Below are 11,997 nucleotides of genomic sequence, written 5' to 3'. Positions count from 1 at the left end.
GTGGAAGCATGCTGTGCTTTGAAAGAAGAGTCCCGAAATGATCAAAACCTTTTTTCAGCGTTTTGCTGATGTTGCTGAGGTGAAGGAAAAAAACGACGGAGGCGCTGTCAAGCATCTCAAAAGATGAATTTAGACAATGTTTTGAAAAATGGAATAAAAGACTAGACAAGTGTATTAGTGTAAGTGGAGAGTACTTTGAAGGGGGTTGAAGGTTTGTGCTTAAAATTTGAATAAATAAGTTTAAAAAAAATTAGTTCGGTTTCTTTTGGGTACCCCCTCGTGTACAAGACATACCTAGCAACGAAGAGCACCCACAAAAAACCACCAGACTACCAACGCATGTACCGTATAAGGCTGCAATTCCGACTGAATCTAGAAATGCACTGCAGCATATGGCAAGATGGCGTCGAGGCGTTCGAGAGGTACTGCCTACACAAACACATACTTGGAAAAATTGAAGAGGGACGAATTATACTCAACAAACAGATCTAATACTACTGTATATATCAACGGCACGTAAAATTCAGTACACATTTAAATATATGTTATTTTATGTTATTTACCTTCATTTACATGTTGTATTGTAAGAATTACTGTCCTTGTTAACTACATTTGTTAAATAAAAAATCTATCTATCTAAAAAATCTACCTACCTACGTACCCACCCACCCACGTCGCGGCCACTGTCATCGGAATGCGATTTAATACAAATAAATTAAAGAGATTATAGAAACTTGCATTTTAAGAAGGTATATGATAAAATTAATTATGCCTGCCTTTGCTTTTATTCCTATATCTTTGCCTAAAAGAGAAGAATTGGGGTTGTATGGCTTAGTTGCACAGAATTAGTCTTCAGAAAGTTGAACATCAAGTTCCCGAAACCCTTCAAATATAATATTACTAAATCTTCTTAATGTCTCTCGGAGGAGACGAGGAATTCAGTGTAAGCTATAATTTTATTTGAATAAATATCTGACGGAGGTTTTTGAAACCTACTAATAGCAGAATCCCAAGAGGGCAGAACTTTTATTTTTCGTTTCATACCCGTTTCTTACTACAGGTACTTATAGATGATTACGTAGAGGGACTGAGGAAACTCACGATGACCTCCCCCCCCCCGGAGAGCCGACCTCTGGCTCGAAAATTGAATGCAGAACTTCTTGAATATGAAGGCGGAGTTCTGATCAAAGAATTATTTAATGGCGCCCTGTATGTACAGTTCCTAAACCAGGACCAGGGTGTGCTGTCTGGAAGGGAGTTTAACTAACTGCGTGGTATATGCTTAATCAGTCATACCGACGGTGTCTCTGGTTTGAACCTCTGTCGTCATTGCAATGCATCTAAATGATTACGGATGACCTGATTATGTTAGACATAAAAAAATGCATGCTATGTGTGTTGTAAAAAACAGTCATTCACATGTGGATCTGACAGAAGAATAAAGTCGTGCACAACAAAATCTTGTCTAACGAGGACTTTCCTGGACAAGCAAAAATATACGCGAACAGTTGTTTTCTGAACACGGAATACACATTTGAATATACTCAGTTCTACAGACACTTCTGATGTACGATATATGTGTACAATGCGGGCAGTCTACACAACAATATTCCTGAAAAACAAAGTAGACACTATTGTATCAATATTTGTTTTATTTTTTGCTGACGCTACATGTTTCGACCCTTATATTGGGCCATCATCAGGCGTACAATGATACTAGTCCTAGTTCTTGAATCGCATCTAATTTCAATATGCATCCGTATGGTGTTCTTGTGAGTTTTAAATGCATAAATTGAATTTTCAGTTAAAACTTAAATATGTACTTAGGCAGTAAAATTTAAAATTAAAAATTGAAACTTAAAAATTAAAGTTAAAATTATACAGAAATGTGATATTTTCTAATAAATCTCTTTACGAGTAAAACTTTGTAACCGCTACGTGTTGATATGCTTATCCGATGGTATAACCAATTATAGTGTGGGGGGCCTGAGTTTCGGGATCTTCTCTCATAAATTTGGTCTGGTGGTTTTGACCTTGCTACCGTCTGGTGGAGCCTACTCTCACTTCTGATCCTGCACTATTTTTTTATTGCTAGTGGGGTGGGACTAAGTCCCTTGTACTGCGGCCACTTCTGGCCTATTGTACCAGCTCCAGATGATAGGTGAGAGTGATTGTAGAGCAATTGCTGGAATGAAGATTGGCAGGGGAAACCGAAGTACTAGGAGAAAACCTGCCCCAGCGCCACTTTGCCCACTACAAATCCCACTTGACAAGACCCGGGATCGAACCCGGGCCGCCGCGGTGGGAAGCCAGAGACTAACCGCTTGAGCTTTGGCACGGCTTAACCACAATGTATATGTCTATGCTTGTATTCCGCTTTATAGCGACGATTCGAATTCGAAAATTCACACTATTTTCCGCTCTTCACTTACCCTCAGTCACTGAAAAGCCTGATTCAATTTTCTTCTTCATTTCTACTCGGCAGCTTGTTTCAGGTCTTTATCAATGCGCTGTACGTATCAATATGACGTGATCGCGTCTTAATGTCTCTTTTAAAATGTTGTGGCTGAATTCATCAGTCGTTCACAGCGGCCTCGCAGTCTAGGGCATGATACGTCTTCGCCCTCTTGAACAGTGCGGTCGTGGGTTCGAATCCCACTCGAGGCATGAATGTCTGTGTGCGTTTATTTTGTTTGTGTTGTTCTGTGTGCATGTAGCTGCCTTGCGACGGGCTGATCTCCTGTCTAAGGAGTCCTACCGACTGTGTATAGTTTAAGAAACTGGAAAAGCTGCTAAGGCCCACGAGAGCTGTAGGCTGCAATCATCTGTAAATTGATTTGTTAATTTGGTCGTTTTGGGTCATCTGTTTTACCGCAATTCAACTGAACACAGTCCATTGTCTGAACTACGTTTATTAACACACGATATTTCAAGAGATGAACACACTCAGCTTAGATGAGTAGTCTGTTGGTTCAACATTCGATCCCGACGCTGCGAGTGTTGAGCTTTGTTGGATGCAAATTCAGACCTCTCCTTAGTACTGAACATACATTCAGGATTCATCTTCCCTAGTGGGCATAAGTGCAGATGTGTCCTCCTTTCCTGTGCACAAACTCAGACTTCTCACTTTCTACTCCACACACAGAATGTAGAATGAGAAAATGGAGAACAGAAATAGTAATGAAGCAGTAACATTGGTACTAGCAGTGATGTTATGAGAAGCTTCATAACTTGTACTCTTCTCCAAGTATAATTAGATTGATCAAGTCAAGGAGGATGAGGTGGGCAGGTCATGTAGCACGAATGGGGGAGACGAGGAATGCGTATAGGACATTGGTGGGAAAGCCGGAAGGAAAGAGACCACAAGGAAGACCAAGGCGTAGGTGGGTGGACAATATTAGAATGGATCTTAGAGAGATAGGATGGGATGGTATGGATTGGATAGATCTGACTCAGGATAGGGACCAGTGGAGGGCTCTTGTGAACACGGTAATGAACCTCCGGGTTCCATAAAATGCTGGGAAATTCTTGAGTAGCTGCAGAATTGGCGGCTCCTCCAGAAGGGCTCAGCTCCATGAGTAAGTAAGTAGTGATGTTAGTAATTGTAACTGAACTGACTTAAGCAAAGTAAGCAGTTTGTACGTATTATTTGTTTGTATGTATTGAACATTTGTGCCACAAAAACCTGGTGTAATATGTACAGAATTCTGTGTTTGTAATGAAATTCAACTAAATATATTAAACTACTTTGCATTGAATTTCCCCTTTTCTATTGTGCACAAGTGCAGACTTCTACCTCCAGTTACAGGAGCATTATCTGATATCCGACAGAACAGCGGAAGGTATGAAGTTACAAGAATGTCTGGTGCCCCACTTGGCCACACTGTTGTGACTACTTCTCGACTCACGATCGTTTGGGGCAATAGTACAGGATACATCAAGTCCTCCCACGAGGTGCGCTGAGAACTGGAGTAGGGCCCAGCATGAGAAAGTATATCAGAATACAGTGGACAAATCAAATCAAGATTATTTCAGTGCGATCTAGTGCAGCGATGCTTATCCTAATATCCTGTTAACATTTCTGTTTGATACGCGTGGAAACCTGATCGTCTAATTTGGTGTCTTTCAGGTCCGTATATTTCAAAAAGCTTGCTGCTAGACAAAACGTAGTAAGTAATAAACTGCTCTCGAAACATCTTCCCACTCATAAATATGAATTTACTTCGTTGATTTTTTTTTTTGCTAGTGGGGTGGGACTAAGTCCCTTGTACTGCGGCCACTTATGGCCTATTGTACCGGCCCCAGATGATAGGTGAGGGTGATTGTGGAGCAATTGGTGGAATGAAGATTGGCAGGGGAAATCGAAGTACTCGGAGAAAACCTGCCACAGCGCCACTTTATCCACCACAAATCCCACTTGACCAGACCCGGGATTGAACCCGGGCTGCCACGGTGGGAAGCCAGCGACTAACCGCTTGAGCTATGACGCGGCCCTACTTTGTTGATACTTGGCGTAAAGAACGCCAAATCCTTCTGATCATATTTCTGATTTCTGGGTACTTCTATTCTTGAATCTGTTGTCAGGTTTTGATACATCGTACTGAAGGCCCACAACAAAATTTGGTGCTAAAATATGATATTGGGCATTATTGTATAATTAAAGGGAGCTGGGATAGCCGGTCTGTATAGCGATTGGCTACGGGCTGGACGATAGAGTGGTTGGAGTTCGAGTAGCGGTAAGGTCAAGAATTTTATCTTCTTTGCAACTTCCAGACCGTCTCTGGAGACCACCCAACCTCCTATCGAATGGGTATCGAGGTCTCTTTCCCCAGGGGTAAAGCGACCGGGGCGTGAAGCTGACCACTCACCTACAACTAGTAATTTTGTAGGAACTGGAAATTGCTACATTACGTTACTTCGAATCTACATATATTTCCATTCAACCGTTCAGTCGTTAGCAAGGTACACATCCGTACGTACATAGAGGCGGTATTCCAAAAACAAATTTTTCGTATTCAGGCGGACTGAAAGCGTGTAATTTCTCTCAGTGACACTACTTTCTCATATAAACTACGAATGGGTACGTAAAAATATAGACCTCAAAATTTTAAAGGAAAATACAGTTTCTTTTGCGAATCTTAAACTCAGAAAGAAGATGGCACAAGGGTCTGTGACTTTCTGTGTATCTGCTGTCTGTTTTTTCACTTACGTGACATATGAAGTGATAATCTTATTATCTTCGCATTTGCTATTCAGGGGTATCTGTATACTGAAATACTAGACGATAATGCAGACTCAAATGATCTGCATATTACTCCGTTTCATATAGGCTTAAGTAAAATATATATATACTCGTATTTGCTTATAGGTGAAAACTATGTTACACATATACACCTCATGCATTTACGCAATTGTGACGCAGTTCACAGAAAGCAAATAGCAACATTTGCCTTCGATTGCTGCGAAGTATTGCTATAAATCAATAAATACTTAGAAACAAAGGACTTCTTTCGTTTCATTACTGTTTACATGTTAGTTCTTGTCAGGTACATTTCATGACATAAAAATTTCTACTTAATCGAGATAGCATACAGGCAGAATGCACGAAGACAGGCTCATAATGATTACTTTAATGTACTTCATGAGAATCGCGAGCCATGGATATACCTAGAAATATATTAAAACTCCTGAACCCCGGAACATTCTTAAAGCACCCAATCATTATGGAGGAACAAGAAAGGAGATTTAAAACTTAACATTTATAGAACTAGTTGTCTCCGTGTAGTAGCACAAATATGACCGCGGACCACTGTATGACAAACACGCACGTGTTTCCGAGTTCGGTTTTTCCAAATATACAACTGCACTCTCGTCCAAGACACAAACACTGCAATGAGCAGAGCACAGAAATAATTCATTGGTGCGATAAAAATAGTCACCCAGGTTACAACATTCGCTCGCTCGGAAGTCGGGATCGTGGGTTCGAATCCCACTCAGGGCATGGATGATTAGTTTGTGTGTGTGCGTTTTTCTGTGTTTGTGTACAGGTAGAGGCCTTGCAATGATCTGATCACCCGCCCAAGGAGTCCTACCGAATGTGTAAGATCTAGAAAAACCGTAGTGAACTGAGAAGTTCTAGGCCCACTGCGGCTGTAGTGCCAAGGTAAAGAAAAAAAAATTGCTAGAGGCTAATTAACAGATTTTGTGTGGCAATTTCGTTCGCAAAGAATGCATTGAAGTTGCGTTTACAAATAGTTTATGAGGATATAAAAATTATAATTCTTGGAAATATGCGTTTATCAGTTGTAAAACTGTTATCATCAAAATGGCCACCGACGTCACCGAACTTAACTGAAATTACTCCTTGGTCAGTTTGAAATCTGTTGCATAGGACAAGGTCCATTAGTGATTCAAATAATAAAGGGAAATATTACTTCTGAGTGTATCCAAATTACAAAGTAATCAATGTTAACGTTCTAGGCACCGTGGATGTTTAAATTATGGCGTGTACAAATGTTGATAATGGCAATTCTGAAACACGTTGGTGCGCTGCTTCTAGTCCACTCCTTACTAGAGTTCTCACAAAATTAATTTCTTACGCATTTCTTACTTGTTAATGCAACTAAATGCCCAAAATTTGAACGTGTTTGTGCACAACTGACGAGTCCTCGTTTTGTCTGTTTATCATGGACCCACAGGAGAAACTGTAGGAAGGAGAACATAACATATTCAGTTCAAACTTTGAAAGGTTTCAGGGAAAGAAGACGACGGGTTATAAGTGCCTGACATCCTTCTTAACTGCAAGAGTGTTTTCTAATAAGGAACAGTTAAAGGACGCCTGAGAATCAGATCTGGCCCACGGAAAGAAAGCAAGACCTGCAGACAATAGCATTCATAAGAATCAGAATGTGAAATTAATACATAAATACTGTAACAACACTAAAATTCCGCTTGCCTGGAAGGTCTTAACTCTTTGTAAAAATAAAGAGTCATATCATATTGTTTTGCCATGATGATGAAATGCAAATGATGTATTCTGAGATCACCCACAAGAACCATACCAGGGGTTCGATTGCAGGACAAGATCAGTTTTACATGTCTCAATATTCTGATCATGTGGAAAGTACGGAGGTTTTGTGCAATCCAAGTTTATTTTTAACTGCAGATGTAGTCGAACGTTTCCTTTTGATTACGTCACGGTTCTCGTGAAAGTGGCGAGCCGTTGACCGCGATAGCAAGACGGATGCGAAGAGCGAGCGGCCTTGGGTTCAGTGCCGGTATGTAGGTCAGGGCCTTGTCTTCTGCACGTGGTGTAAGAATGAACCGACACGCTGTAGGCACAGCGGGAGTGCATTGAACTTGCAGTCTTCCTTCACAGTCTTGCGTACTTCAGTTCGATGGCGGTTTGTAAGGGGCAGGCAGTTTCACTCTACACGGAGTCCTGAAAATTTTAAAGGCTCCTGCAGTAGTCCTATTTATTGCAATCACTAGATGTTCCGTTTCGCGTATCCACAAACCAATTACAACACACAATCCGAAATACTGTCTTCAAGAAACTCCTCTAAACAAATATTTTTAAAGAAAATGACGACATGGGACAACAAGGAGACAATCGTTAGCAGATCCACCTACCGGTAGAATTAGTACTACGTGCAGTCAGCACGTGCACACGGCACCATTACAATTTTATTGTTAAGAAAGATTACGGTTTATTGTAATGCACTTATTTACTCCATTTGTAGAGATCTCTATTGAGCAGCATGGAAATAATGTGACGAAATCCACACAGCAGAGAATAACTCCGATAAGTTATCATTCCACAAATGCCCCATACACCCCTAGCACTCCTCCTCAGACGTGCAACTTTTCTGAACTCCAGCTCTGTTATCACAGCGTTAGTCACCAGTCGTAGCTTCACCTTTGACCCGGATATTTGCTGGATAAAGAAGTCAACTGGAACTGAATGGAACACAGCTCTTCCTGTTTGATGTTACGGATTAATTGCAAGATTAAGACACTTTCATTGTCAGCAGCAAAATATATACGAGCCAGCTTAAATGTTAAAGACGAAATAAAAGTCAAAGTATGAAATTAAAATATACTCATGTCATAAAAAATGAGATGGGGAAAAAAGGATTCGAATAGCCTTCCACAATTCTACTGCAGTACGTGCACATCATTTTAAAACTCGTGCATACTGACCAGAGTACAAAGCAAATTTCATAATATCTTGGTGTGTACTCTATTACGTCCGCTGTAGAAAAGAGGAAACTCAGAGAAAAATGTATTTTATATATTTTAGATAAAACTGTAAATGTAGAAATTAGAGAATATGACACAAATAAACAAATACAACAGAATAACTTAAATTCGCGTAGAAAACGTAAACAAGGAATAAAATGGAGACAAATGAATGATGAAAACTGTTCTTACAGTGAATTTTCTTTTACGTGTGAAAGAATTAAAAACACATTTTGGTACTTCGAGATATTCTGAGTTATTAACAGCTTAGACTGGAAGATTTGCTGTCTCCTCAATTGATGTGTAGTGTTCTAATAATACATTAGCGTCATGTCCAAAGGATTTCCGCATCTGTGCAAGAAACAAGCTTGTTTTATTTACACTGGCAAGAACAAACAAGAGGACAGGCCGTTTGATGAGGATCTTCATTGAACAGCTGGACTGCAAAATTTAACTTGGCGGTCACATGGATTTGCAGTGCTGAGAAAAAAGTACGGAAGGGAGAAAAGTAACAGCAGGGCGGAGAAGACCACAAGACAAATAACTTAATAGTTTTCACCCTTTACCTAAGATTCATGTAGCGGGATGGTATGGCCGGACATCTAGTAGAGTGAGTAAGTGAAATATTCGGCTGAAAAATCACTTGCCGCGCGTAAATGGGGTTATAATATCGAAACGAATATTCAAATATTCAAGAAATATGCGAAGAAGATGCGAACACGATTACACTGGATCACAATAGGGTCCATTGGAAGGCTTTTGTGAATATTCGGCTTTCTTAAAAGTATGAAAATGTCTGACCCAACTGAGTGGTCATCGGCTTGTTCTGCATCATAAGATAAATTGGTGTCCAGTGCCGGGGAGACACATGTATTGTATCATTTTACACTGACAAAGGCACGAGTACATGAACTATAAATATCCTTTATCTTTCACGGATTACACCATCCAGTTTAAGGACATTCAGAATTAAAAAACAACAACATATTTTGTAGGAATTTTGAAAGGGAGACCCACCAAAATTTTAATAATTTAACAGCCACAACGCCGTGGCATTTTGTCCGCAAGAGAACTATACCGACCGAGCGACCGCCGCTTGTCGGCGAAGTTAGTGCCACCTTTAGTGGATAGAGGGTGTTGCGTGGTCAGCGCAACGGATCCACATGGCCGTAAACTTCGGTTTTCTAGACCGGAGCCGCTACTTTTCCATTCAAGTAGATCCTCAATTACCTTCACGAGACTGAGTGGACCCCGTTCCAGACTCACTACTTCTAAGAAAATCTGGTATCGCCGGGAATCAATCGAACACGGGACCTCTGGATCTGTAACCAGGAACTCTGACCACTAGACCACAGAGGTGGTCAATTTAACATCCATAGTGATTTATAATTAGTATAAATTAATTACTAATTAAAGGCATCAATGATCTGTTCCAATAATCTGAGCTTTGAGTGAACCCGGCTACTTCTGGAGTTACACTGCCACACAGTTTAGTGCTGGTGCAAACGGTGATCATGTTTCTCACTAATATTAAGTAAAGCGAAAGGCAATAAAGACAATTATCAGTAACCATGACAACCAATCATCTGAAGAAGAGAGTTAAGGTAATTCCCTAAGCTCTGTGTAGGATCCAATAGTGCCTATCTCGTACAAAGCTACAAAGCACCATTAATTCGAAAATAAGGCTGTAGTTTCTCACCGGTATTGTGTTTAGATAAGGCAATTAGAGACTGGTCCAATAGAACAAGGTAAAACTATCCTTGTACTAGCCGTGAAGGCCCATATTGTTGTGAGATGTCGAGGCTCCCATATTTTCCATACAATCGGCTCACAGATGGCGGTGAGGTTGTCAGCCTTACAAGCCGGCCGCAGAAGATTTCCTGGTACTCATTTCTGATAGGGCGAGGGCACAACAAGGAAACTTGCAACCACAACGCAACCGCAATTTCCGAGAATTGTTATCAGCCTGAGTTGAATACGTGTTACTGAATGGAGCAGAGCAAATTGAGGCAACTTCGTTGCTCCATTCAGTAACATGTGTTCAACTCAGGGTGATAACAATTCTAGGAAATTGCGGTTGCGTTGTGGTTGCCCGTTTCCTTGTTGTGCCGTCGCCCTCAGAGGCTGAGTCGACACCAGGGCCATAGTGCGGTTGAAAGAGTTAGGTCAGTTGAAAAATGCTATGACATCATCGAGAATCAAACCCGCGATCTTCTGCTTGTAGCATAGTGCCTCAGCCAACTACGCTACCGCGTGACCGGCCGCTAATCCGATTTGTGCCTTCGACCGGTAACTGTTCATGCTCTGAGATTGGTGAGTAGCGAGTAATTCGTTGGGACGCAGAGTTCATTACATTACCAGAGACGAGAGACAGGAGCAAAGGAGTGTCTCAGTGAATGAAAATGTGATTGGTTGATCTGTCATGTGTCCGTGTTCCGTGATTGGTGCAATTAGAGTCCGCTACCGCCGTGTTTCCTCTTCACATGTCTCAGTCTTGTGAAGTGAACGTACGTGGTTTTCAGTCGGACTGCAAACCGTGTCGAAATCCTACGTCAGTTACTAAGCATCACGGGTACAGTGAGTAAGACGGCCCTAGTCCGTCCGAGCCGCTTAGAGAACGTGCTCAAGTGAGTTTAGAATGTGACCACGTACGGTATCATGTGCCTTCAAGTGTCCACAGAATCGTGTCAAGAGAGTGTCCGAACTTAAGTTCAGTTGCGAACGTGAGAACAGTTTTGTGGATAACTGGAACAGCGTTGGAGGTAAGCTATGTAACATTTTAATTCCATATGCCAAACCTTCGATTATTCATATTCTTATTATTGCAGTATTTAACGACGATTTGAATAGCTCAGATTAAACGATTTCGAATGATATGACGATTATTTTTAATTCGCTTAGTGGGGGGTGGAATCCAACTGGGTCCACTCGGCACGTCGGCCACTGATTGGCCTATTCTAATTGCCCAGGGCAATTATGATGCTGGAGAATTTGGTAGAATGAAGATTTGTAGGGGAAACCGAAGTACTCGGAGAAAACTCGCCCCAGCGCCACTTTATCCACCACAAATCCCACTTAACCAGACCCGGGATCGAACCAGGGCCGCCGCGGTGGGAAGCCAGCGACTAACCGCTTGAGCTATGGTGCGGCTTATGATATGACCATTAATAAATAAGAAACTGCAGAGGATTGGGAAGGAAGCGATCGTGGTGTCATTTAAGGTACTCTCCTGGTATTAGTTTTAAGAGACTGAGGAAAACAATACAAAAGACCTTAGGATTAGTTACTTCTCGGACCGATGTTACAAGCCTCGACCTGCCAAACGCGAAGAAGGAATTCTAACTGCTCAACCACTTACACTCCATGACATCCTTTAAAAATATGGAGAAATTAGAATCACATTAAAATCAGGGCTTAGTTATGACACAGTTCAGAATTTCTTCCTGGATCGTGGAATTGATTCTCTGGCGTCTTCTGTTTCAGAATTAATTCTGAAACTGTGAGTATTCATGATTTATATACATGTATGCCCCAAGTGGGTTTAGAACCTACGGTCTCAGTGTCCGAGCTGGTCAAAACGGTATGCACCTTATGTCTTACGGTCACTGTGATTGGTCGAATGTTTTATTAATTATAATATTATTCTCGTGAGGCCTTTCGGCCTGCCGCCATGTTCAAATAGCTTGTCTACATATGACTCCGGAGTATAAACAATTATGTAGCCTTAGCGTAGGACATAACCTTAATTAAGGAGTC

Source organism: Cryptotermes secundus, unplaced genomic scaffold, assembly GCF_002891405.2.
Source record: "Cryptotermes secundus unplaced genomic scaffold, Csec_1.0 scaffold1025, whole genome shotgun sequence".
NCBI lineage: Eukaryota > Metazoa > Arthropoda > Insecta > Blattodea > Kalotermitidae > Cryptotermes > Cryptotermes secundus.
Note: the sequence above shows the minus strand (reverse complement) of the source record.